General features: G+C 45.7%; 61 non-coding genes across 61 annotated transcripts in view; all 61 read left to right on the top strand.

Moving 5' to 3' along the window:
- Positions 1-58: 58 nt before the first annotated feature.
- On the top strand, positions 59-177 carry LOC133427090 (5S ribosomal RNA). The gene has a single exon (XR_009772347.1). It is a non-coding gene; the product is annotated as a 5S ribosomal RNA (ribosomal RNA).
- Positions 178-376: 199 nt separating this feature from the next.
- LOC133427076 (5S ribosomal RNA) lies at positions 377-495 on the top strand. Its single transcript, XR_009772333.1, has one exon. It is a non-coding gene; the product is annotated as a 5S ribosomal RNA (ribosomal RNA).
- Positions 496-712: 217 nt separating this feature from the next.
- On the top strand, positions 713-831 carry LOC133427131 (5S ribosomal RNA). The gene has a single exon (XR_009772386.1). It is a non-coding gene; the product is annotated as a 5S ribosomal RNA (ribosomal RNA).
- Positions 832-1,030: 199 nt separating this feature from the next.
- LOC133427328 (5S ribosomal RNA) lies at positions 1,031-1,149 on the top strand. Its single transcript, XR_009772579.1, has one exon. It is a non-coding gene; the product is annotated as a 5S ribosomal RNA (ribosomal RNA).
- Positions 1,150-1,366: 217 nt separating this feature from the next.
- LOC133427198 (5S ribosomal RNA) lies at positions 1,367-1,485 on the top strand. The gene has a single exon (XR_009772451.1). It is a non-coding gene; the product is annotated as a 5S ribosomal RNA (ribosomal RNA).
- Positions 1,486-1,684: 199 nt separating this feature from the next.
- Positions 1,685-1,803, top strand: LOC133427152 (5S ribosomal RNA). The gene has a single exon (XR_009772406.1). It is a non-coding gene; the product is annotated as a 5S ribosomal RNA (ribosomal RNA).
- Positions 1,804-2,020: 217 nt separating this feature from the next.
- LOC133427314 (5S ribosomal RNA) lies at positions 2,021-2,139 on the top strand. Its single transcript, XR_009772565.1, has one exon. It is a non-coding gene; the product is annotated as a 5S ribosomal RNA (ribosomal RNA).
- Positions 2,140-2,356: 217 nt separating this feature from the next.
- On the top strand, positions 2,357-2,475 carry LOC133427166 (5S ribosomal RNA). The gene has a single exon (XR_009772420.1). It is a non-coding gene; the product is annotated as a 5S ribosomal RNA (ribosomal RNA).
- A 217-nt stretch (positions 2,476-2,692) lies between these two features.
- LOC133427313 (5S ribosomal RNA) lies at positions 2,693-2,811 on the top strand. The gene has a single exon (XR_009772564.1). It is a non-coding gene; the product is annotated as a 5S ribosomal RNA (ribosomal RNA).
- Positions 2,812-3,028: 217 nt separating this feature from the next.
- Positions 3,029-3,147, top strand: LOC133427165 (5S ribosomal RNA). The gene has a single exon (XR_009772419.1). It is a non-coding gene; the product is annotated as a 5S ribosomal RNA (ribosomal RNA).
- Positions 3,148-3,346: 199 nt separating this feature from the next.
- LOC133427297 (5S ribosomal RNA) lies at positions 3,347-3,465 on the top strand. Its single transcript, XR_009772548.1, has one exon. It is a non-coding gene; the product is annotated as a 5S ribosomal RNA (ribosomal RNA).
- Positions 3,466-3,663: 198 nt separating this feature from the next.
- On the top strand, positions 3,664-3,782 carry LOC133427089 (5S ribosomal RNA). Its single transcript, XR_009772346.1, has one exon. It is a non-coding gene; the product is annotated as a 5S ribosomal RNA (ribosomal RNA).
- A 199-nt stretch (positions 3,783-3,981) lies between these two features.
- LOC133427075 (5S ribosomal RNA) lies at positions 3,982-4,100 on the top strand. Its single transcript, XR_009772332.1, has one exon. It is a non-coding gene; the product is annotated as a 5S ribosomal RNA (ribosomal RNA).
- A 199-nt stretch (positions 4,101-4,299) lies between these two features.
- LOC133427259 (5S ribosomal RNA) lies at positions 4,300-4,418 on the top strand. The gene has a single exon (XR_009772510.1). It is a non-coding gene; the product is annotated as a 5S ribosomal RNA (ribosomal RNA).
- A 199-nt stretch (positions 4,419-4,617) lies between these two features.
- Positions 4,618-4,736, top strand: LOC133427205 (5S ribosomal RNA). The gene has a single exon (XR_009772458.1). It is a non-coding gene; the product is annotated as a 5S ribosomal RNA (ribosomal RNA).
- Positions 4,737-4,935: 199 nt separating this feature from the next.
- LOC133427229 (5S ribosomal RNA) lies at positions 4,936-5,054 on the top strand. The gene has a single exon (XR_009772481.1). It is a non-coding gene; the product is annotated as a 5S ribosomal RNA (ribosomal RNA).
- A 198-nt stretch (positions 5,055-5,252) lies between these two features.
- On the top strand, positions 5,253-5,371 carry LOC133427114 (5S ribosomal RNA). The gene has a single exon (XR_009772370.1). It is a non-coding gene; the product is annotated as a 5S ribosomal RNA (ribosomal RNA).
- Positions 5,372-5,571: 200 nt separating this feature from the next.
- LOC133427073 (5S ribosomal RNA) lies at positions 5,572-5,690 on the top strand. The gene has a single exon (XR_009772331.1). It is a non-coding gene; the product is annotated as a 5S ribosomal RNA (ribosomal RNA).
- A 217-nt stretch (positions 5,691-5,907) lies between these two features.
- Positions 5,908-6,026, top strand: LOC133427282 (5S ribosomal RNA). The gene has a single exon (XR_009772533.1). It is a non-coding gene; the product is annotated as a 5S ribosomal RNA (ribosomal RNA).
- Positions 6,027-6,225: 199 nt separating this feature from the next.
- LOC133427327 (5S ribosomal RNA) lies at positions 6,226-6,344 on the top strand. The gene has a single exon (XR_009772578.1). It is a non-coding gene; the product is annotated as a 5S ribosomal RNA (ribosomal RNA).
- Positions 6,345-6,561: 217 nt separating this feature from the next.
- On the top strand, positions 6,562-6,680 carry LOC133427196 (5S ribosomal RNA). Its single transcript, XR_009772449.1, has one exon. It is a non-coding gene; the product is annotated as a 5S ribosomal RNA (ribosomal RNA).
- Positions 6,681-6,897: 217 nt separating this feature from the next.
- Positions 6,898-7,016, top strand: LOC133427416 (5S ribosomal RNA). Its single transcript, XR_009772656.1, has one exon. It is a non-coding gene; the product is annotated as a 5S ribosomal RNA (ribosomal RNA).
- A 217-nt stretch (positions 7,017-7,233) lies between these two features.
- LOC133427375 (5S ribosomal RNA) lies at positions 7,234-7,352 on the top strand. Its single transcript, XR_009772622.1, has one exon. It is a non-coding gene; the product is annotated as a 5S ribosomal RNA (ribosomal RNA).
- A 217-nt stretch (positions 7,353-7,569) lies between these two features.
- Positions 7,570-7,688, top strand: LOC133427210 (5S ribosomal RNA). The gene has a single exon (XR_009772463.1). It is a non-coding gene; the product is annotated as a 5S ribosomal RNA (ribosomal RNA).
- A 198-nt stretch (positions 7,689-7,886) lies between these two features.
- On the top strand, positions 7,887-8,005 carry LOC133427182 (5S ribosomal RNA). The gene has a single exon (XR_009772435.1). It is a non-coding gene; the product is annotated as a 5S ribosomal RNA (ribosomal RNA).
- A 199-nt stretch (positions 8,006-8,204) lies between these two features.
- On the top strand, positions 8,205-8,323 carry LOC133427164 (5S ribosomal RNA). Its single transcript, XR_009772418.1, has one exon. It is a non-coding gene; the product is annotated as a 5S ribosomal RNA (ribosomal RNA).
- Positions 8,324-8,540: 217 nt separating this feature from the next.
- On the top strand, positions 8,541-8,659 carry LOC133427312 (5S ribosomal RNA). Its single transcript, XR_009772563.1, has one exon. It is a non-coding gene; the product is annotated as a 5S ribosomal RNA (ribosomal RNA).
- A 217-nt stretch (positions 8,660-8,876) lies between these two features.
- Positions 8,877-8,995, top strand: LOC133427163 (5S ribosomal RNA). Its single transcript, XR_009772417.1, has one exon. It is a non-coding gene; the product is annotated as a 5S ribosomal RNA (ribosomal RNA).
- Positions 8,996-9,194: 199 nt separating this feature from the next.
- LOC133427296 (5S ribosomal RNA) lies at positions 9,195-9,313 on the top strand. Its single transcript, XR_009772547.1, has one exon. It is a non-coding gene; the product is annotated as a 5S ribosomal RNA (ribosomal RNA).
- A 198-nt stretch (positions 9,314-9,511) lies between these two features.
- Positions 9,512-9,630, top strand: LOC133427088 (5S ribosomal RNA). The gene has a single exon (XR_009772345.1). It is a non-coding gene; the product is annotated as a 5S ribosomal RNA (ribosomal RNA).
- Positions 9,631-9,829: 199 nt separating this feature from the next.
- Positions 9,830-9,948, top strand: LOC133427072 (5S ribosomal RNA). Its single transcript, XR_009772330.1, has one exon. It is a non-coding gene; the product is annotated as a 5S ribosomal RNA (ribosomal RNA).
- A 199-nt stretch (positions 9,949-10,147) lies between these two features.
- On the top strand, positions 10,148-10,266 carry LOC133427258 (5S ribosomal RNA). Its single transcript, XR_009772509.1, has one exon. It is a non-coding gene; the product is annotated as a 5S ribosomal RNA (ribosomal RNA).
- Positions 10,267-10,465: 199 nt separating this feature from the next.
- Positions 10,466-10,584, top strand: LOC133427204 (5S ribosomal RNA). Its single transcript, XR_009772457.1, has one exon. It is a non-coding gene; the product is annotated as a 5S ribosomal RNA (ribosomal RNA).
- Positions 10,585-10,783: 199 nt separating this feature from the next.
- On the top strand, positions 10,784-10,902 carry LOC133427228 (5S ribosomal RNA). The gene has a single exon (XR_009772480.1). It is a non-coding gene; the product is annotated as a 5S ribosomal RNA (ribosomal RNA).
- A 198-nt stretch (positions 10,903-11,100) lies between these two features.
- LOC133427113 (5S ribosomal RNA) lies at positions 11,101-11,219 on the top strand. The gene has a single exon (XR_009772369.1). It is a non-coding gene; the product is annotated as a 5S ribosomal RNA (ribosomal RNA).
- Positions 11,220-11,419: 200 nt separating this feature from the next.
- LOC133427071 (5S ribosomal RNA) lies at positions 11,420-11,538 on the top strand. Its single transcript, XR_009772329.1, has one exon. It is a non-coding gene; the product is annotated as a 5S ribosomal RNA (ribosomal RNA).
- A 217-nt stretch (positions 11,539-11,755) lies between these two features.
- LOC133427168 (5S ribosomal RNA) lies at positions 11,756-11,874 on the top strand. The gene has a single exon (XR_009772422.1). It is a non-coding gene; the product is annotated as a 5S ribosomal RNA (ribosomal RNA).
- Positions 11,875-12,073: 199 nt separating this feature from the next.
- LOC133427326 (5S ribosomal RNA) lies at positions 12,074-12,192 on the top strand. The gene has a single exon (XR_009772577.1). It is a non-coding gene; the product is annotated as a 5S ribosomal RNA (ribosomal RNA).
- A 217-nt stretch (positions 12,193-12,409) lies between these two features.
- LOC133427195 (5S ribosomal RNA) lies at positions 12,410-12,528 on the top strand. The gene has a single exon (XR_009772448.1). It is a non-coding gene; the product is annotated as a 5S ribosomal RNA (ribosomal RNA).
- A 217-nt stretch (positions 12,529-12,745) lies between these two features.
- Positions 12,746-12,864, top strand: LOC133427405 (5S ribosomal RNA). The gene has a single exon (XR_009772650.1). It is a non-coding gene; the product is annotated as a 5S ribosomal RNA (ribosomal RNA).
- Positions 12,865-13,081: 217 nt separating this feature from the next.
- LOC133427374 (5S ribosomal RNA) lies at positions 13,082-13,200 on the top strand. Its single transcript, XR_009772621.1, has one exon. It is a non-coding gene; the product is annotated as a 5S ribosomal RNA (ribosomal RNA).
- A 217-nt stretch (positions 13,201-13,417) lies between these two features.
- Positions 13,418-13,536, top strand: LOC133427209 (5S ribosomal RNA). The gene has a single exon (XR_009772462.1). It is a non-coding gene; the product is annotated as a 5S ribosomal RNA (ribosomal RNA).
- A 199-nt stretch (positions 13,537-13,735) lies between these two features.
- LOC133427069 (5S ribosomal RNA) lies at positions 13,736-13,854 on the top strand. Its single transcript, XR_009772327.1, has one exon. It is a non-coding gene; the product is annotated as a 5S ribosomal RNA (ribosomal RNA).
- Positions 13,855-14,071: 217 nt separating this feature from the next.
- Positions 14,072-14,190, top strand: LOC133427101 (5S ribosomal RNA). Its single transcript, XR_009772357.1, has one exon. It is a non-coding gene; the product is annotated as a 5S ribosomal RNA (ribosomal RNA).
- Positions 14,191-14,389: 199 nt separating this feature from the next.
- LOC133427404 (5S ribosomal RNA) lies at positions 14,390-14,508 on the top strand. Its single transcript, XR_009772649.1, has one exon. It is a non-coding gene; the product is annotated as a 5S ribosomal RNA (ribosomal RNA).
- Positions 14,509-14,725: 217 nt separating this feature from the next.
- On the top strand, positions 14,726-14,844 carry LOC133427220 (5S ribosomal RNA). The gene has a single exon (XR_009772473.1). It is a non-coding gene; the product is annotated as a 5S ribosomal RNA (ribosomal RNA).
- A 198-nt stretch (positions 14,845-15,042) lies between these two features.
- LOC133427087 (5S ribosomal RNA) lies at positions 15,043-15,161 on the top strand. The gene has a single exon (XR_009772344.1). It is a non-coding gene; the product is annotated as a 5S ribosomal RNA (ribosomal RNA).
- A 199-nt stretch (positions 15,162-15,360) lies between these two features.
- Positions 15,361-15,479, top strand: LOC133427068 (5S ribosomal RNA). Its single transcript, XR_009772326.1, has one exon. It is a non-coding gene; the product is annotated as a 5S ribosomal RNA (ribosomal RNA).
- Positions 15,480-15,696: 217 nt separating this feature from the next.
- On the top strand, positions 15,697-15,815 carry LOC133427392 (5S ribosomal RNA). The gene has a single exon (XR_009772638.1). It is a non-coding gene; the product is annotated as a 5S ribosomal RNA (ribosomal RNA).
- Positions 15,816-16,014: 199 nt separating this feature from the next.
- Positions 16,015-16,133, top strand: LOC133427365 (5S ribosomal RNA). Its single transcript, XR_009772613.1, has one exon. It is a non-coding gene; the product is annotated as a 5S ribosomal RNA (ribosomal RNA).
- A 217-nt stretch (positions 16,134-16,350) lies between these two features.
- Positions 16,351-16,469, top strand: LOC133427194 (5S ribosomal RNA). The gene has a single exon (XR_009772447.1). It is a non-coding gene; the product is annotated as a 5S ribosomal RNA (ribosomal RNA).
- A 199-nt stretch (positions 16,470-16,668) lies between these two features.
- LOC133427384 (5S ribosomal RNA) lies at positions 16,669-16,787 on the top strand. The gene has a single exon (XR_009772631.1). It is a non-coding gene; the product is annotated as a 5S ribosomal RNA (ribosomal RNA).
- Positions 16,788-17,004: 217 nt separating this feature from the next.
- Positions 17,005-17,123, top strand: LOC133427380 (5S ribosomal RNA). The gene has a single exon (XR_009772627.1). It is a non-coding gene; the product is annotated as a 5S ribosomal RNA (ribosomal RNA).
- A 217-nt stretch (positions 17,124-17,340) lies between these two features.
- LOC133427311 (5S ribosomal RNA) lies at positions 17,341-17,459 on the top strand. The gene has a single exon (XR_009772562.1). It is a non-coding gene; the product is annotated as a 5S ribosomal RNA (ribosomal RNA).
- A 217-nt stretch (positions 17,460-17,676) lies between these two features.
- On the top strand, positions 17,677-17,795 carry LOC133427161 (5S ribosomal RNA). Its single transcript, XR_009772415.1, has one exon. It is a non-coding gene; the product is annotated as a 5S ribosomal RNA (ribosomal RNA).
- A 199-nt stretch (positions 17,796-17,994) lies between these two features.
- Positions 17,995-18,113, top strand: LOC133427271 (5S ribosomal RNA). The gene has a single exon (XR_009772522.1). It is a non-coding gene; the product is annotated as a 5S ribosomal RNA (ribosomal RNA).
- Positions 18,114-18,311: 198 nt separating this feature from the next.
- On the top strand, positions 18,312-18,430 carry LOC133427086 (5S ribosomal RNA). Its single transcript, XR_009772343.1, has one exon. It is a non-coding gene; the product is annotated as a 5S ribosomal RNA (ribosomal RNA).
- Positions 18,431-18,629: 199 nt separating this feature from the next.
- On the top strand, positions 18,630-18,748 carry LOC133427067 (5S ribosomal RNA). The gene has a single exon (XR_009772325.1). It is a non-coding gene; the product is annotated as a 5S ribosomal RNA (ribosomal RNA).
- A 217-nt stretch (positions 18,749-18,965) lies between these two features.
- LOC133427253 (5S ribosomal RNA) lies at positions 18,966-19,084 on the top strand. The gene has a single exon (XR_009772504.1). It is a non-coding gene; the product is annotated as a 5S ribosomal RNA (ribosomal RNA).
- Positions 19,085-19,283: 199 nt separating this feature from the next.
- Positions 19,284-19,402, top strand: LOC133427325 (5S ribosomal RNA). The gene has a single exon (XR_009772576.1). It is a non-coding gene; the product is annotated as a 5S ribosomal RNA (ribosomal RNA).
- A 217-nt stretch (positions 19,403-19,619) lies between these two features.
- The window catches only part of LOC133427193 (5S ribosomal RNA), a 119-nt gene continuing 99 nt past the window's right edge, over positions 19,620-19,639 (top strand). The window contains exon 1 of the ribosomal RNA XR_009772446.1: positions 19,620-19,639. This exon is cut by the window's right edge and continues 99 nt beyond it. This is a non-coding gene — a ribosomal RNA (5S ribosomal RNA).

Here is a 19,639-nt window from a genome sequence, read left to right as displayed (position 1 = left end):
CTTATATTCTATGATTATCTTCAACTCCATATAAGAGGTATTTCAAGCTGCAGTTTCAGCTTACGGCCATACCAGCCTGGATGCGCCCGATCTCGTCTGATCTCGGAAGCTAAGCAGGGTCGGGCCTGGTTAGTACTTGGATGGGAGACCGCCTGGGAATACCAGGTGCTGTAAGCATTTTCAACCAGCAGAGAGCGCTCTCGCTTAATCTACCCACACATATTTCAACGTGGTAACAGCGACAGCTCACGTCCTAAAGTGTTTTGCACATGGTTAAGGCACTTTAACTCCAACAAATAAAACCAACAAATCAATGACTTATATTCTATGACTTATCTTCAACTCTATATAAGAGGTATTTCAAGCTGCAGCTTCTGCTTACGGCCATACCAGCCTGGATGCGCCCGATCTCGTCTGATCTCGGAAGCTAAGCAGGGTCGGGCCTGGTTAGTACTTGGATGGGGGACCGCCTGGGAATACCAGGTGCTGTAAGCTATTCCAACCAGCAGAGAGCGCTCTCGCTTAATCTACCCACACATATTTCAACGTGGTAACAGCGACAGCTCACGTCCTAAAGTGTTTTGCACATGGTTAAGCCACTTTAACTCCAACAAATAAGCGCTTCTAAATTATTATCACCAACAAATCAATGACTCATATTATATGACTTATCTTCAACTCCATATAAGAGGTATTTCAAGCTGCAGCTTCTGCTAACGGCCATACCAGCCTGGATGCGCCCGATCTCGTCTGATCTCGGAAGCTAAGCAGGGTCGGGCCTGGTTAGTACTTGGATGGGAGACCGCCTGGGAATACCAGGTGCTGTAAGCTTTTTCAACCTGCAGAGAGCGCTCTCGCTTAATCTACCCACACATATTTCAACGTGGTAACAGCGACAGCTCACGTCCTAAAGTGTTTTGCACATGGTTAAGGCACTTTAACTCCAACAAATAAAACCAACAAATCAATGACTTATATGCTATGACTTATCTTCAACTCCATATAAGAGGTATTTCAAGCTGCAGCTTCTGCTTACGGCCATACCAGCCTGGATGTGCCCGATCTTGTCTGATCTCGGAAGCTAAGCAGGTTTGAGCCTGGTTAGTACTTGGATGGGGGACCGCCTGGGAATACCAGGTGCTGTAAGCTTTTTCAACCAGCAGAGAACGCTCTCGCTTAATCTAGCCACACATATTTCAACGTGGTAACAGCAACAGCTCACGTCCTAAAGTGTTTTTCACATGGTTAAGGCACGTTAACTCCAACAAATAAGCGCTTCTAAATTATTATCACCAACAAATCAATGACTTATATTCTATGACTTATCTTCAACTCCATATAAGAGGTATTTCAAGCTGCAGCTTCTGCTTATGGCCATACCAGCCTGGATGCGCCCGATCTCGTCTGATCTCGGAAGCTAAGCAGGGTCGGGCCTGGTTAGTACTTGGATGGGAGACCGACTGGGAATACCAGGTGCTGTAAGCTTTTTCAACCTGCAGAGAGCGCTCTCGCTTAATCTACCCACACATATTTCAACGTGGTAACAGCGACAGCTCACGTCCTAAAGGGTTTTGCACATGGTTAAGGCACTTTAACTCCAACAAATAAAACCAACAAATCAATGACTTATATGCTATGACTTATCTTCAACTCCATATAAGAGGTATTTCAAGCTGCAGCTTCTGCTTACGGCCATACCAGCCTGGATGCGCCCGATCTCGTCTGATCTCGGAAGCTAAGCAGGGTCGGGCCTGGTTAGTACTTGGATGGGAGACCGCCTGGGAATACCAGGTGCTGTAAACTTTTTCAACCAGCAGAGAGCGCTCTCGCTTAATCTACCCACACATATTTCAACGTGGTAACAGCGACAGCTCACGTCCTAAAGTGTTTTTCACATGGTTAAGGCACTTTAACTCCAACAAATATGCGCTTCTAAATTATTATCACCAACAAATCAATGACTTATATTATATGACTTATCTTCAACTCCATATAAGAGGTATTTCAAGCTGCAGCTTCAGCTTACGGCCATACCAGCCTGGATGCGCCCGATCTCGTCTGATCTCGGAAGCTAAGCAGGGTCGGGCCTGGTTAGGACTTGGATGGGAGACCGCCTGGGAATACCAGGTGCTGTAAGCTTTTTCAACCAGCAGAGAGCGCTCTCGCTTAATCTACCCACACATATTTCAACGTGGTAACAGCGACAGCTCACGTCCTAAAGTGTTTTGCACATGGTTAAGGCACTTTAACTCCAACAAATAAGCGCTTCTAAATTATTATCACCAACAAATCAATGACTTATATTATATGACTTATCTTCAACTCCATATAAGAGGTATTTCAAGCTGCAGCTTCAGCTTACGGCCATACCAGCCTGGATGCGCCCGATCTCGTCTGATCTTGGAAGCTAAGCAGGGTCGGGCCTGGTTAGTACTTGGATGGGAGACCGCCTGGGAATACCAGGTGCTGTAAGCTTTTTCAACCAGCAGAGAGCGCTCTCGCTTAATCTACCCACTAATATTTCAACGTGGTAACAGCGACAGCTCACGTCCTAAAGTGTTTTGCACATGGTTAAGGCACTTTAACTCCAACAAATATGCGCTTCTAAATTATTATCACCAACAAATCAATGACTTATATTATATGACTTATCTTCAACTCCATATAAGAGGTATTTCAAGCTGCAGCTTCAGCTTACGGCCATACCAGCCTGGATGCGCCCGATCTCGTCTGATCTCGGAAGCTAAGCAGGGTCGGGCCTGGTTAGGACTTGGATGGGAGACCGCCTGGGAATACCAGGTGCTGTAAGCTTTTTCAACCAGCAGAGAGCGCTCTCGCTTAATCTACCCACACATATTTCAACGTGGTAACAGCGACAGCTCACGTCCTAAAGTGTTTTGCACATGGTTAAGGCACTTTAACTCCAACAAATAAGCGCTTCTAAATTATTATCACCAACAAATCAATGACTTATATTATATGACTTATCTTCAACTCCATATAAGAGGTATTTCAAGCTGCAGCTTCAGCTTACGGCCATACCAGCCTGGATGCGCCCGATCTCGTCTGATCTTGGAAGCTAAGCAGGGTCGGGCCTGGTTAGTACTTGGATGGGAGACCGCCTGGGAATACCAGGTGCTGTAAGCTTTTTCAACCAGCAGAGAGCGCTCTCGCTTAATCTACCCACACATATTTCAACGTGGTAACAGCGACAGCTCACGTCCTAAAGTGTTTTGCACATGGTTAAGGCACTTTAACTCCAACAAATAAAACCAACAAATCAATGACTTATATTCTATGACTTATCTTCAACTCCATATAAGAGGTATTTCAAGCTGCAGCTTCTGCTTACACCCATACCAGCCTGGATGCGCCCGATCTCGTCTGATCTCGGAAGCTAAGCGGGGTCGGGCCTGGTTAGTACTTGGATGGGAGACCGCCTGGGAATACCAGGTGCTGTAAGCTTTTTCAACCAGCAGAGAGCGCTCTCGCTTAATCTACCCACACATATTTCAACTTAGTAACAGCGACAGCTCACGTCCAAAAGTGTTTTGCACATGGTTAAGGCACTTTAACTCCAACAAATAAAACCAACAAATCAATGACTTATATTCTATGATTATCTTCAACTCCATATAAGAGGTATTTCAAGCTGCAGTTTCAGCTTACGGCCATACCAGCCTGGATGCGCCCGATCTCGTCTGATCTCGGAAGCTAAGCAGGGTCGGGCCTGGTTAGTACTTGGATGGGAGACCGCCTGGGAATACCAGGTGCTGTAAGCATTTTCAACCAGCAGAGAGCGCTCTCGCTTAATCTACCCACACATATTTCAACGTGGTAACAGCGACAGCTCACGTCCTAAAGTGTTTTGCACATGGTTAAGGCACTTTAACTCCAACAAATAAAACCAACAAATCAATGACTTATATTCTATGACTTATCTTCAACTCCATATAAGAGGTATTTCAAGCTGCAGCTTCTGCTTACGGCCATACCAGCCTGGATGCGCCCGATCTCGTCTGATCTCGGAAGCTAAGCAGGGTCGGGCCTGGTTAGTACTTGGATGGGGGACCGCCTGGGAATACCAGGTGCTGTAAGCTTTTCCAACCAGCAGAGAGCGCTCTCGCTTAATCTACCCACACATATTTCAACGTGGTAACAGCGACAGCTCATGTCCTAAAGTGTTTTGCACATGGTTAAGGCACTTTAACTCCAACAAATAAAACCAACAAATCAATGACTTATATTCTATGACTTATCTTCAACTCCATATAAGAGGTATTTCAAGCTGCAGCTTCTGCTTACGGCCATACCAGCCTGGATGCGCCCGATCTCGTCTGATCTCGGAAGCTAAGCAGGGTCGGGCCTTGTTAGTACTTGGATGGGAGACCGCCTGGGAATACCAGGTGCTGTAAGCTTTTTCAACCAGCAGAGAGCGCTCACGCTTAATCTACCCACACATATTTCAACGTGGTAACAGCGACAGCTCACGTCCTAAAGTGTTTTGCACATGGTTAAGGCACTTTAACTCCAACAAATAAAACCAACAAATCAATTACTTATATTCTATGACTTATCTTCAACTCCATATCAGAGGTATTTCAAGCTGCAGCTTCTGCTTACGGCCATACCAGCCTGGATGCGCCCGATCTTGTCTGATCTCGGAAGCTAAGCAGGGTCGGGCCTGGTTAGTACTTGGATGGGAGACCGCCTGGGAATACCAGGTGCTGTAAGCTTTTTCAACCAGCAGAGAACGGTCTCGCTTAATCTAGCCACACATATTTCAACGTGCTAACAGCGACAGCTCACGTCCTAAAGTGTTTTGCACATGGTTAAGGCACTTTAACTCCAACAAATAAAACCAACAAATCAATGACTTATATTATATGACTTATCTTCAACTCCATATAAGAGGTATTTCAAGCTGCAACTTCAGCTTACGGCCATACCAGCCTGGATGCGCTCGATCTCGTCTGATCTCGGAAGCTAAGCAAGGTAGGGCCTGGTTAGTACTTGGATGGGAGACCGCCTGGGAATACCAGGTGCTGTAAGCTTTTTCAACCAGCAGAGAGCGCTCTCGCTTAATCTACCCACACATATTTCAACGTGGTAACAGCGACAGCTCACGTCCTAAAGTGTTTTGCACATGGTTAAGGCACTTTAACTCCAACAAATAAAACCAACAAATCAATGACTTATATTCTATGATTATCTTCAACTCCATATAAGAGGTATTTCAAGCTGCAGTTTCAGCTTACGGCCATACCAGCCTGGATGCGCCCGATCTCGTCTGATCTCGGAAGCTAAGCAGGGTCGGGCCTGGTTAGTACTTTGATGGGAGACCGCCTGGGAATACCAGGTGCTGTAAGCATTTTCAACCAGCAGAGAGCGCTCTCGCTTAATCTACCCACACATATTTCAACGTGGTAACAGCGACAGCTCACGTCCTAAAGTGTTTTTGCACATGGTTAAGGCACTTTAACTCCAACAAATAAAACCAACAAATCAATGACTTATATTCTATGACTTATCTTCAACTCCATATAAGAGGTATTTCAAGCTGCAGCTTCTGCTTACGGCCATACCAGCCTGGATGCGCCCGATCTCGTCTGATCTCGGAAGCTAAGCAGGGTCGGGCCTGGTTAGTACTTGGATGGGGGACCGCCTGGGAATACCAGGTGCTGTAAGCTTTTCCAACCAGCAGAGAGCGCTCTCGCTTAATCTACCCACACATATTTCAACGTGGTAACAGCGACAGCTCACGTCCTAAAGTGTTTTGCACATGGTTAAGCCACTTTAACTCCAACAAATAAGCGCTTCTAAATTATTATCACCAACAAATCAATGACTCATATTATATGACTTATCTTCAACTCCATATAAGAGGTATTTCAAGCTGCAGCTTCTGCTTACGGCCATACCAGCCTGGATGCGCCCGATCTCATCTGATCTCGGAAGCTAAGCAGGGTTGGGCCTGGTTAGTACTTGGATGGGAGACCCCCTGGGAATACCAGGTGCTGTAAGCTTTTTCAACCTGCAGAGAGCGCTCTCGCTTAATCTACCCACACATATTTCAACGTGGTAACAGCGACAGCTCACGTCCTAAAGTGTTTTGCACATGGTTAAGGCACTTTAACTCCAACAAATAAAACCAACAAATCAATGACTTATATGCTATGACTTATCTTCAACTCCATATAAGAGGTATTTCAAGCTGCAGCTTCTGCTTACGGCCATACCAGCCTGGATGTGCCCGATCTTGTCTGATCTCGGAAGCTAAGCAGGTTTGAGCCTGGTTAGTACTTGGATGGGGGACCGCCTGGGAATACCAGGTGCTGTAAGCTTTTTCAACCAGCAGAGAACGCTCTCGCTTAATCTAGCCACACATATTTCAATGTGGTAACAGCAACAGCTCACGTCCTAAAGTGTTTTTCACATGGTTAAGGCACGTTAACTCCAACAAATAAGCGCTTCTAAATTATTATCACCAACAAATCAATGACTTATATTCTATGACTTATCTTCAACTCCATATAAGAGGTATTTCAAGCTGCAGCTTCTGCTTATGGCCATACCAGCCTGGATGCGCCCGATCTCGTCTGATCTCGGAAGCTAAGCAGGGTCGGGCCTGGTTAGTACTTGGATGGGAGACCGACTGGGAATACCAGGTGCTGTAAGCTTTTTCAACCTGCAGAGAGCGCTCTCGCTTAATCTACCCACACATATTTCAACGTGGTAACAGCGACAGCTCACGTCCTAAAGTGTTTTGCACATGGTTAAGCCACTTTAACTCCAACAAATAAGCGCTTCTAAATTATTATCACCAACAGATCAATGACTTATATTATATGACTTATCTTCAACTCCATATAAGAGGTATTTCAAACAGCAGCTTCTGCTTACGGCCATACCAGCCTGGATGCGCCCGATCTCGTCTGATCTCGGAAGCTAAGCAGGGTCGGGCCTGGTTAGTACTTGGATGGGAGACCGCCTGGGAATACCAGGTGCTGTAAGCTTTTTCAACCAGCAGAGAGCGCTCTCGCTTAATCTACCCACACAAATTTCAACGTGGTAACAGCGACAGCTCACGTCCTAAAGTGTTTTGCACATGGTTAAGGCACTTTAACTCCAACAAATATGCGCTTCTAAATTATTATCACCAACAAATCAATGACTTATATTATATGACTTATCTTCAACTCCATATAAGAGGTATTTCAAGCTGCAGCTTTAGCTTACGGCCATACCAGCCTGGATGCGCCCGATCTCGTCTGATCTCGGAAGCTAAGCAGGGTCAGGCCTGGTTAGGACTTGGATGGGAGACCGCCTGGGAATACCAGGTGCTGTAAGCTTTTTCAACCAGCAGAGAGCGCTCTCACTTAATCTACCCACACATATTTCAACGTGGTAACAGCGACAGCTCACGTCCTAAAGTGTTTTGCACATGGTTAAGGCACTTTAACTCCAACAAATAAGCGCTTCTAAATTATTATCACCAACAAATCAATGACTTATATTATATGACTTATCTTCAACTCCATATAAGACGTATTTCAAGCTGCAGCTTCAGCTTACGGCCATACCAGCCTGGATGCGCCCGATCTCGTCTGATCTTGGAAGCTAAGCAGGGTCGGGCCTGGTTAGTACTTGGATGGGAGACCGCCTGGGAATACCAGGTGCTGTAAGCATTTTCAACCAGCAGAGAGCGCTCTCGCTTAATCTACCCACACATATTTCAACTTAGTAACAGCGACAGCTCACGTCCAAAAGTGTTTTGCACATGGTTAAGGCACTTTAACTCCAACAAATAAAACCAACAAATCAATGACTTATATTCTATGATTATCTTCAACTCCATATAAGAGGTATTTCAAGCTGCAGTTTCAGCTTACGGCCATACCAGCCTGGATGCGCCCGAACTCGTCTGATCTCGGAAGCTAAGCAGGGTCGGGCCTGGTTAGTACTTGGATGGGAGACCGCCTGGGAATACCAGGTGCTGTAAGCATTTTCAACCAGCAGAGAGCGCTCTCGCTTAATCTACCCACACATATTTCAACGTGGTAACAGCGACAGCTCACGTCCTAAAGTGTTTTGCACATGGTTAAGGCACTTTAACTCCAACAAATAAAACCAACAAATCAATGACTTATATTCTATGACTTATCTTCAACTCCATATAAGAGGTATTTCAAGCTGCAGCTTCAGCTTACGGCCATACCAGCCTGGATGCGCCCGATCTCGTCTGATCTTGGAAGCTAAGCAGGGTCGGGCCTGGTTAGTACTTGGATGGGAGACCGCCTGGGAATACCAGGTGCTGTAAGCTTTTTCAACCAGCAGAGAGCGCTCTCGCTTAATCTACCCACTAATATTTCAACGTGGTAACAGCGACAGCTCACGTCCTAAAGTGTTTTGCACATGGTTAAGGCACTTTAACTCCAACAAATATGCGCTTCTAAATTATTATCACCAACAAATCAATGACTTATATTATATGACTTATCTTCAACTCCATATAAGAGGTATTTCAAGCTGCAGCTTCAGCTTACGGCCATACCAGCCTGGATGCGCCCGATCTCGTCTGATCTCGGAAGCTAAGCAGGGTCGGGCCTGGTTAGGACTTGGATGGGAGACCGCCTGGGAATACCAGGTGCTGTAAGCTTTTTCAACCAGCAGAGAGCGCTCTCGCTTAATCTACCCACACATATTTCAACGTGGTAACAGCGACAGCTCACGTCCTAAAGTGTTTTGCACATGGTTAAGGCACTTTAACTCCAACAAATAAGCGCTTCTAAATTATTATCACCAACAAATCAATGACTTATATTATATGACTTATCTTCAACTCCATATAAGAGGTATTTCAAGCTGCAGCTTCAGCTTACGGCCATACCAGCCTGGATGCGCCCGATCTCGTCTGATCTTGGAAGCTAAGCAGGGTCGGGCCTGGTTAGTACTTGGATGGGAGACCGCCTGGGAATACCAGGTGCTGTAAGCTTTTTCAACCAGCAGAGAGCGCTCTCGCTTAATCTACCCACACATATTTCAACGTGGTAACAGCGACAGCTCACGTCCTAAAGTGTTTTGCACATGGTTAAGGCACTTTAACTCCAACAAATAAAACCAACAAATCAATGACTTATATTCTATGACTTATCTTCAACTCCATATAAGAGGTATTTCAAGCTGCAGCTTCTGCTTACACCCATACCAGCCTGGATGCGCCCGATCTCGTCTGATCTCGGAAGCTAAGCGGGGTCGGGCCTGGTTAGTACTTGGATGGGAGACCGCCTGGGAATACCAGGTGCTGTAAGCTTTTTCAACCAGCAGAGAGCGCTCTCGCTTAATCTACCCACACATATTTCAACTTAGTAACAGCGACAGCTCACGTCCAAAAGTGTTTTGCACATGGTTAAGGCACTTTAACTCCAACAAATAAAACCAACAAATCAATGACTTATATTCTATGATTATCTTCAACTCCATATAAGAGGTATTTCAAGCTGCAGTTTCAGCTTACGGCCATACCAGCCTGGATGCGCCCGATCTCGTCTGATCTCGGAAGCTAAGCAGGGTCGGGCCTGGTTAGTACTTGGATGGGAGACCGCCTGGGAATACCAGGTGCTGTAAGCATTTTCAACCAGCAGAGAGCGCTCTCGCTTAATCTACCCACACATATTTCAACGTGGTAACAGCGACAGCTCACGTCCTAAAGTGTTTTGCACATGGTTAAGGCACTTTAACTCCAACAAATAAAACCAACAAATCAATGACTTATATTCTATGACTTATCTTCAACTCCATATAAGAGGTATTTCAAGCTGCAGCTTCTGCTTACGGCCATACCAGCCTGGATGCGCCCGATCTCGTCTGATCTCGGAAGCTAAGCAGGGTCGGGCCTGGTTAGTACTTGGATGGGGGACCGCCTGGGAATACCAGGTGCTGTAAGCTTTTCCAACCAGCAGAGAGCGCTCTCGCTTAATCTACCCACACATATTTCAACGTGGTAACAGCGACAGCTCATGTCCTAAAGTGTTTTGCACATGGTTAAGGCACTTTAACTCCAACAAATAAAACCAACAAATCAATGACTTATATTCTATGACTTATCTTCAACTCCATATAAGAGGTATTTCAAGCTGCAGCTTCTGCTTACGGCCATACCAGCCTGGATGCGCCCGATCTCGTCTGATCTCGGAAGCTAAGCAGGGTCGGGCCTTGTTAGTACTTGGATGGGAGACCGCCTGGGAATACCAGGTGCTGTAAGCTTTTTCAACCAGCAGAGAGCGCTCACGCTTAATCTACCCACACATATTTCAACGTGGTAACAGCGACAGCTCACGTCCTAAAGTGTTTTGCACATGGTTAAGGCACTTTAACTCCAACAAATAAAACCAACAAATCAATTACTTATATTCTATGACTTATCTTCAACTCCATATCAGAGGTATTTCAAGCTGCAGCTTCTGCTTACGGCCATACCAGCCTGGATGCGCCCGATCTTGTCTGATCTCGGAAGCTAAGCAGGGTCGGGCCTGGTTAGTACTTGGATGGGAGACCGCCTGGGAATACCAGGTGCTGTAAGCTTTTTCAACCAGCAGAGAACGGTCTCGCTTAATCTAGCCACACATATTTCAACGTGCTAACAGCGACAGCTCACGTCCTAAAGTGTTTTGCACATGGTTAAGGCACTTTAACTCCAACAAATAAAACCAACAAATCAATGACTTATATTATATGACTTATCTTCAACTCCATATAAGAGGTATTTCAAGCTGCAACTTCAGCTTACGGCCATACCAGCCTGGATGCGCTCGATCTCGTCTGATCTCGGAAGCTAAGCAAGGTAGGGCCTGGTTAGTACTTGGATGGGAGACCGCCTGGGAATACCAGGTGCTGTAAGCTTTTTCAACCAGCAGAGAGCGCTCTCGCTTAATCTACCCACACATATTTCAACGTGGTAACAGCGACAGCTCACGTCCTAAAGTGTTTTGCACATGGTTAAGGCACTTTAACTCCAACAAATAAAACCAACAAATCAATGACTTATATTCTATGATTATCTTCAACTCCATATAAGAGGTATTTCAAGCTGCAGTTTCAGCTTACGGCCATACCAGCCTGGATGCGCCCGATCTCGTCTGATCTCGGAAGCTAAGCAGGGTCGGGCCTGGTTAGTACTTTGATGGGAGACCGCCTGGGAATACCAGGTGCTGTAAGCATTTTCAACCAGCAGAGAGCGCTCTCGCTTAATCTACCCACACATATTTCAACGTGGTAACAGCGACAGCTCACGTCCTAAAGTGTTTTTGCACATGGTTAAGGCACTTTAACTCCAACAAATAAAACCAACAAATCAATGACTTATATTCTATGACTTATCTTCAACTCCATATAAGAGGTATTTCAAGCTGCAGCTTCTGCTTACGGCCATACCAGCCTGGATGCGCCCGATCTCGTCTGATCTCGGAAGCTAAGCAGGGTCGGGCCTGGTTAGTACTTGGATGGGGGACCGCCTGGGAATACCAGGTGCTGTAAGCTTTTCCAACCAGCAGAGAGCGCTCTCGCTTAATCTACCCACACATATTTCAACGTGGTAACAGCGACAGCTCACGTCCTAAAGTGTTTTGCACATGGTTAAGCCACTTTAACTCCAACAAATAAGCGCTTCTAAATTATTATCACCAACAAATCAATGACTCATATTATATGACTTATCTTCAACTCCATATAAGAGGTATTTCAAGCTGCAGCTTCTGCTTACGGCCATACCAGCCTGGATGCGCCCGATCTCATCTGATCTCGGAAGCTAAGCAGGGTTGGGCCTGGTTAGTACTTGGATGGGAGACCCCCTGGGAATACCAGGTGCTGTAAGCTTTTTCAACCTGCAGAGAGCGCTCTCGCTTAATCTACCCACACATATTTCAACGTGGTAACAGCGACAGCTCACGTCCTAAAGTGTTTTGCACATGGTTAAGGCACTTTAACTCCAACAAATAAAACCAACAAATCAATGACTTATATGCTATGACTTATCTTCAACTCCATATAAGAGGTATTTCAAGCTGCAGCTTCTGCTTACGGCCATACCAGCCTGGATGTGCCCGATCTTGTCTGATCTCGGAAGCTAAGCAGGTTTGAGCCTGGTTAGTACTTGGATGGGGGACCGCCTGGGAATACCAGGTGCTGTAAGCTTTTTCAACCAGCAGAGAACGCTCTCGCTTAATCTAGCCACACATATTTCAATGTGGTAACAGCAACAGCTCACGTCCTAAAGTGTTTTTCACATGGTTAAGGCACGTTAACTCCAACAAATAAGCGCTTCTAAATTATTATCACCAACAAATCAATGACTTATATTCTATGACTTATCTTCAACTCCATATAAGAGGTATTTCAAGCTGCAGCTTCTGCTTATGGCCATACCAGCCTGGATGCGCCCGATCTCGTCTGATCTCGGAAGCTAAGCAGGGTCGGGCCTGGTTAGTACTTGGATGGGAGACCGACTGGGAATACCAGGTGCTGTAAGCTTTTTCAACCTGCAGAGAGCGCTCTCGCTTAATCTACCCACACATATTTCAACGTGGTAACAGCGACAGCTCACGTCCTAAAGTGTTTTGCACATGGTTAAGCCACTTTAACTCCAACAAATAAGCGCTTCTAAATTATTATCACCAACAGATCAATGACTTATATTATATGACTTATCTTCAACTCCATATAAGAGGTATTTCAAACAGCAGCTTCTGCTTACGGCCATACCAGCCTGGATGCGCCCGATCTCGTCTGATCTCGGAAGCTAAGCAGGGTCGGGCCTGGTTAGTACTTGGATGGGAGACCGCCTGGGAATACCAGGTGCTGTAAGCTTTTTCAACCAGCAGAGAGCGCTCTCGCTTAATCTACCCACACAAATTTCAACGTGGTAACAGCGACAGCTCACGTCCTAAAGTGTTTTGCACATGGTTAAGGCACTTTAACTCCAACAAATATGCGCTTCTAAATTATTATCACCAACAAATCAATGACTTATATTATATGACTTATCTTCAACTCCATATAAGAGGTATTTCAAGCTGCAGCTTTAGCTTACGGCCATACCAGCCTGGATGCGCCCGATCTCGTCTGATCTCGGAAGCTAAGCAGGGTCAGGCCTGGTTAGGACTTGGATGGGAGACCGCCTGGGAATACCAGGTGCTGTAAGCTTTTTCAACCAGCAGAGAGCGCTCTCACTTAATCTACCCACACATATTTCAACGTGGTAACAGCGACAGCTCACGTCCTAAAGTGTTTTGCACATGGTTAAGGCACTTTAACTCCAACAAATAAGCGCTTCTAAATTATTATCACCAACAAATCAATGACTTATATTATATGACTTATCTTCAACTCCATATAAGACGTATTTCAAGCTGCAGCTTCAGCTTACGGCCATACCAGCCTGGATGCGCCCGATCTCGTCTGATCTTGGAAGCTAAGCAGGGTCGGGCCTGGTTAGTACTTGGATGGGAGACCGCCTGGGAATACCAGGTGCTGTAAGCATTTTCAACCAGCAGAGAGCGCTCTCGCTTAATCTACCCACACATATTTCAACTTAGTAACAGCGACAGCTCACGTCCAAAAGTGTTTTGCACATGGTTAAGGCACTTTAACTCCAACAAATAAAACCAACAAATCAATGACTTATATTCTATGACTTATCTTCAACTCCATATAAGAGGTATTTCAAGCTGCAGCTTCTGCTTACGGCCATACCAGCCTGGATGCGCCCGATCTCGTCTGATCTCGGAAGCTAAGCAGGGTCGGGCCTGGTTAGTACTTGGATGGGGGACCGCCTGGGAATACCAGGTGCTGTAAGCTTTTCCAACCAGCAGAGAGCGCTCTCGCTTAATCTACCCACACATATTTCAACGTGGTAACAGCGACAGCTCACGTCCTAAAGTGTTTTGCACATGGTTAAGCCACTTTAACTCCAACAAATAAGCGCTTCTAAATTATTATCACCAACAAATCAATGACTCATATTATATGACTTATCTTCAACTCCATATAAGAGGTATTTCAAGCTGCAGCTTCTGCTTACGGCCATACCAGCCTGGATGCTCCCGATCTCGTCTGATCTCGGAAGCTAAGCAGGGTCGGGCCTGGTTAGTACTTCGATGGGAGACCGCCTGGGAATACCAGGTGCTGTAAGCTTTTTCAACCTGCAGAGAGCGCTCTCGCTTAATCTACCCACACATATTTCAACGTGGTAACAGCGACAGCTCACGTCCTAAAGTGTTTTGCACATGGTTAAGGCACTTTAACTCCAACAAATAAAACCAACAAATCAATGACTTATATGCTATGACTTATCTTCAACTCCATATAAGAGGTATTTCAAGCTGCAGCTTCTGCTTACGGCCATACCAGCCTGGATGTGCCCGATCTTGTCTGATCTTGGAAGCTAAGCAGGGTCGGGCCTGGTTAGTACTTGGATGGGAGACCGCCTGGGAATACCAGGAGCTGTAAGCATTTTCAACCAGCAGAGAGCGCTCTCGCTTAATCTACCCACACATATTTCAACGTGGTAACAGCGACAGCTCACGTCCTAAAGTGTTTTGCACATGGTTAAGGCACTTTAACTCCAACAAATAAGCGCTTCTAAATTATTATCACCAACAGATCAATGACTTATATTATATGACTTATCTTCAACTCCATATAAGAGGTATTTCAAACAGCAGCTTCTGCTTACGGCCATACCAGCCTGGATGCGCCCGATCTCGTCTGATCTCGGAAGCTAAGCAAGGTCGGGCCTGGTTAGTACTTGGATGGGAGACCGCCTGGGAATACCAGGTGCTGTAAGCATTTTCAACCAGCAGAGAGCGCTCTCGCTTAATCTACCCACACATATTTCAACTTAGTAACAGCGACAGCTCACGTCCAAAAGTGTTTTGCACATGGTTAAGGCACTTTAACTCCAACAAATAAAATCAACAAATCAATGACTTATATTCTATGATTATCTTCAACTCCATATAAGAGGTATTTCAAGCTGCAGTTTCAGCTTACGGCCATACCAGCCTGGATGCGCCCGATCTCGTCTGATCTCGGAAGCTAAGCAGGGTCGGGCCTGGTTAGTACTTGGATGGGAGACCGCCTGGGAATACCAGGTGCTGTAAGCATTTTCAACCAGCAGAGAGCGCTCTCGCTTAATCTACCCACACATATTTCAACGTGGTAACAGCGACAGCTCACGTCCTAAAGTGTTTTGCACATGGTTAAGGCACTTTAACTCCAACAAATAAAACCAACAAATCAATGACTTATATTCTATGACTTATCTTCAACTCCATATAAGAGGTATTTCAAGCTGCAGCTTCTGCTTACGGCCATACCAGCCTGGATGCGCCCGATCTCGTCTGATCTCGGAAGCTAAGCAGGGTCGGGCCTGGTTAGTACTTGGATGGGGGACCGCCTGGGAATACCAGGTGCTGTAAGCTTTTCCAACCAGCAGAGAGCGCTCTCGCTTAATCTACCCACACATATTTCAACGTGGTAACAGCGACAGCTCACGTCCTAAAGTGTTTTGCACATGGTTAAGCCACTTTAACTCCAACAAATAAGCGCTTCTAAATTATTATCACCAACAAATCAATGACTCATATTATATGACTTATCTTCAACTCCATATAAGAGGTATTTCAAGCTGCAGCTTCTGCTTACGGCCATACCAGCCTGGATGCGCCCGATCTCGTCTGATCTCGGAAGCTAAGCAGGGTCGGGCCTGGTTAGTACTTGGATGGGAGACCGCCTGGGAATACCAGGTGCTGTAAGCTTTTTCAACCTGCAGAGAGCGCTCTCGCTTAATCTACCCACACATATTTCAACGTGGTAACAGCGACAGCTCACGTCCTAAAGTGTTTTGCACATGGTTAAGGCACTTTAACTCCAACAAATAAAACCAACAAATCAATGACTTATATGCTATGACTTATCTTCAACTCCATATAAGAGGTATTTCAAGCTGCAGCTTCTGCTTACGGCCATACCAGCCTGGATGTGCCCGATTTTGTCTGATCTCGGAAGCTAAGCAGGTTTGAGCCTGGTTAGTACTTGGATGGGGGACCGCCTGGGAATACCAGGTGCTGTAAGCTTCTTCAACCAGCAGAGAACGCTCTCGCTTAATCTAGCCACACATATTTCAACGTGGTAACAGCAACAGCTCACGTCCTAAAGTGTTTTTCACATGGTTAAGGCACGTTAACTCCAACAAATAAGCGCTTCTAAATTATTATCACCAACAAATCAATGACTTATATTCTATGACTTATCTTCAACTCCATATAAGAGGTATTTCAAGCTGCAGCTTCTGCTTATGGCCATACCAGCCTGGATGCGCCCGATCTCGTCTGATCTCGGAAGCTAAGCAGGGTCGGGCCTGGTTAGTACTTGGATGGGAGACCGACTGGGAATACCAGGTGCTGTAAGCTTTTTCAACCTGCAGAGAGCGCTCTCGCTTAATCTACCCACACATATTTCAACGTGGTAACAGCGACAGCTCACGTCCTAAAGGGTTTTGCACATGGTTAAGGCACTTTAACTCCAACAAATCAAACCAACAAATCAATGACTTATATGCTATGACTTATCTTCAACTCCATATAAGAGGTATTTCAAGCTGCAGCTTCTGCTTACGGCCATACCAGCCTGGATGCGACCGATCTCGTCTGATCTCGGAAGCTAAGTAGGGTCGGGCCTGGTTAGTACTTGGATGGGAGACGGCCTGGGAATACCAGGTGCTGTAAGCTTTTTCAACCAGCAGAGAACGCTCTCGCTTAATCTAGCCACACATATTTCAACGTGGTAACAGCGACAGCTCACGTCCTAAAGTGTTTTGCACATGGTTAAGGCACTTTAACTCCAACAAATAAGCGCTTCTAAATTATTATCACCAACAAATCAATGACTTATATTATATGACTTATCTTCAACTCCATATAAGAGGTATTTCAAGCTGCAGCTTCTGCTTACGGCCATACCAGCCTGGATGCGCCCGATCTCGTCTGATCTCGGAAGCTAAGCAGGGTCGGGCCTGGTTAGTACTTGGATGGGAGACCGCCTGGGAATACCAGGTGCTGTAAGCTTTTTCAACCAGCAGAGAGCGCTCTCGCTTAATCTACCCACACATATTTCAACGTGGTAACAGCGACAGCTCACGTCCTAAAGTGTTTTTCACATGGTTAAGGCACTTTAACTCCAACAAATATGCGCTTCTAAATTATTATCACCAACAAATCAATGACTTATATTATATGACTTATCTTCAACTCCATATAAGAGGTATTTCAAGCTGCAGCTTCAGCTTACGGCCATACCAGCCTGGATGCGCCCGATCTCGTCTGATCTCGGAAGCTAAGCAGGGTCGGGCCTGGTTAGGACTTGGATGGGAGACCGCCTGGGAATACCAGGTGCTGTAAGCTTTTTCAACCAGCAGAGAGCGCTCTCGCTTAATCTACCCACACATATTTCAACGTGGTAACAGCGACAGCTCACGTCCTAAAGTGTTTTGCACATGGTTAAGGCACTTTAACTCCAACAAATAAGCGCTTCTAAATTATTATCACCAACAAATCAATGACTTATATTATATGACTTATCTTCAACTCCATATAAGAGGTATTTCAAGCTGCAGCTTCAGCTTACGGCCATACCAGCCTGGATGCGCCCGATCTCGTCTGATCTTGGAAGCTAAGCAGGGTCGGGCCTGGTTAGTACTTGGATGGGAGACCGCCTGGGAATACCAGGTGCTGTAAGCTTTTTCAACCAGCAGAGAGCGCTCTCGCTTAATCTACCCACACATATTTCAACGTGGTAACAGCGACAGCTCACGTCCTAAAGTGTTTTGCACATGGTTAAGGCACTTTAACTCCAACAAATAAAACCAACAAATCAATGACTTATATTCTATGACTTATCTTCAACTCCATATAAGAGGTATTTCAAGCTGCAGCTTCTGCTTACGGCCATACCAGCCTGGATGCGCCAGATCTCGTCTGATCTCGGAAGCTAAGCGGGGTCGGGCCTGGTTAGTACTTGGATGGGAGACCGCCTGGGAATACCAGGTGCTGTAAGCTTTTTCAACCAGCAGAGAGCGCTCTCGCTTAATCTACCCACACAAATTTCAACGTGGTAACAGCGACAGCTCTCGTCCTAAAGTGTTTTGCACATGGTTAAGGCACTTTAACTCCGACAAATAAAACCAACAAATCAATGACTTATATTCTATGATTATCTTCAACTCCATATAAGAGGTATTTCAAGCTGCAGTTTCAGCTTACGGCCATACCAGCCTGGATGCGCCCGATCTCGTCTGATCTCGGAAGCTAAGCAGGGTCGGGCCTGGTTAGTACTTGGATGGGAGACCGCCTGGGAATACCAGGTGCTGTAAGCATTTTCAACCAGCAGAGAGCGCTCTCGCTTAATCTACCCACACATATTTCAACGTGGTAACAGCGACAGCTCACGTCCTAAAGTGTTTTGCACATGGTTAAGGCACTTTAACTCCAACAAATAAAACCAACAAATCAATGACTTATATTCTATGACTTATCTTCAACTCCATATAAGAGGTATTTCAAGCTGCAGCTTCTGCTTACGGCCATACCAGCCTGGATGCGCCCGATCTCGTCTGATCTCGGAAGCTAAGCAGGGTCGGGCCTGGTTAGTACTTGGATGGGGGACCGCCTGGGAATACCAGGTGCTGTAAGCTTTTCCAACCAGCAGAGAGCGCTCTCGCTTAATCTACCCACACATATTTCAACGTGGTAACAGCGACAGCTCACGTCCTAAAGTGTTTTGCACATGGTTAAGCCACTTTAACTCCAACAAATAAGCGCTTCTAAATTATTATCACCAACAAATCAATGACTCATATTATATGACTTATCTTCAACTCCATATAAGAGGTATTTCAAGCTGCAGCTTCTGCTTAAGGCCATACCAGCCTGGATGCGCCCGATCTCGTCTGATCTCGGAAGCTAAGCAGGGTCGGGCCTGGTTAGTACTTGGATGGGAGACCGCCTGGGAATACCAGGTGCTGTAAGCTTTTTCAACCTGCAGAGAGCGCTCTCGCTTAATCTACCCACACATATTTCAACGTGGTAACAGCGACAGCTCACGTCCTAAAGTGTTTTGCACATGGTTAAGGCACTTTAACTCCAACAAATAAAACCAACAAATCAATGACTTATATGCTATGACTTATCTTCAACTCCATATAAGAGGTATTTCAAGCTGCAGCTTCTGCTTACGGCCATACCAGCCTGGATGTGCCCGATCTTGTCTGATCTCGGAAGCTAAGCAGGTTTGAGCCTGGTTAGTACTTGGATGGGGGACCGCCTGGGAATACCAGGTGCTGTAAGCTTTTTCAACCAGCAGAGAACGCTCTCGCTTAATCTAGCCACACATATTTCAACGTGGTAACAGCAACAGCTCACGTCCTAAAGTGTTTTTCACATGGTTAAGGCACGTTAACTCCAACAAATAAGCGCTTCTAAATTATTATCACCAACAAATCAATGACTTATATTCTATGACTTATCTTCAACTCCATATAAGAGGTATTTCAAGCTGCAGCTTCTGCTTATGGCCATACCAGCCT

The sequence above is a fragment of the Cololabis saira genome, unplaced genomic scaffold (genome assembly GCF_033807715.1).
Source record: "Cololabis saira isolate AMF1-May2022 unplaced genomic scaffold, fColSai1.1 scf027, whole genome shotgun sequence".
NCBI classification, from domain to species: domain Eukaryota; kingdom Metazoa; phylum Chordata; class Actinopteri; order Beloniformes; family Belonidae; genus Cololabis; species Cololabis saira.
This window is presented reverse-complemented; position numbering and strand designations above follow the sequence as displayed.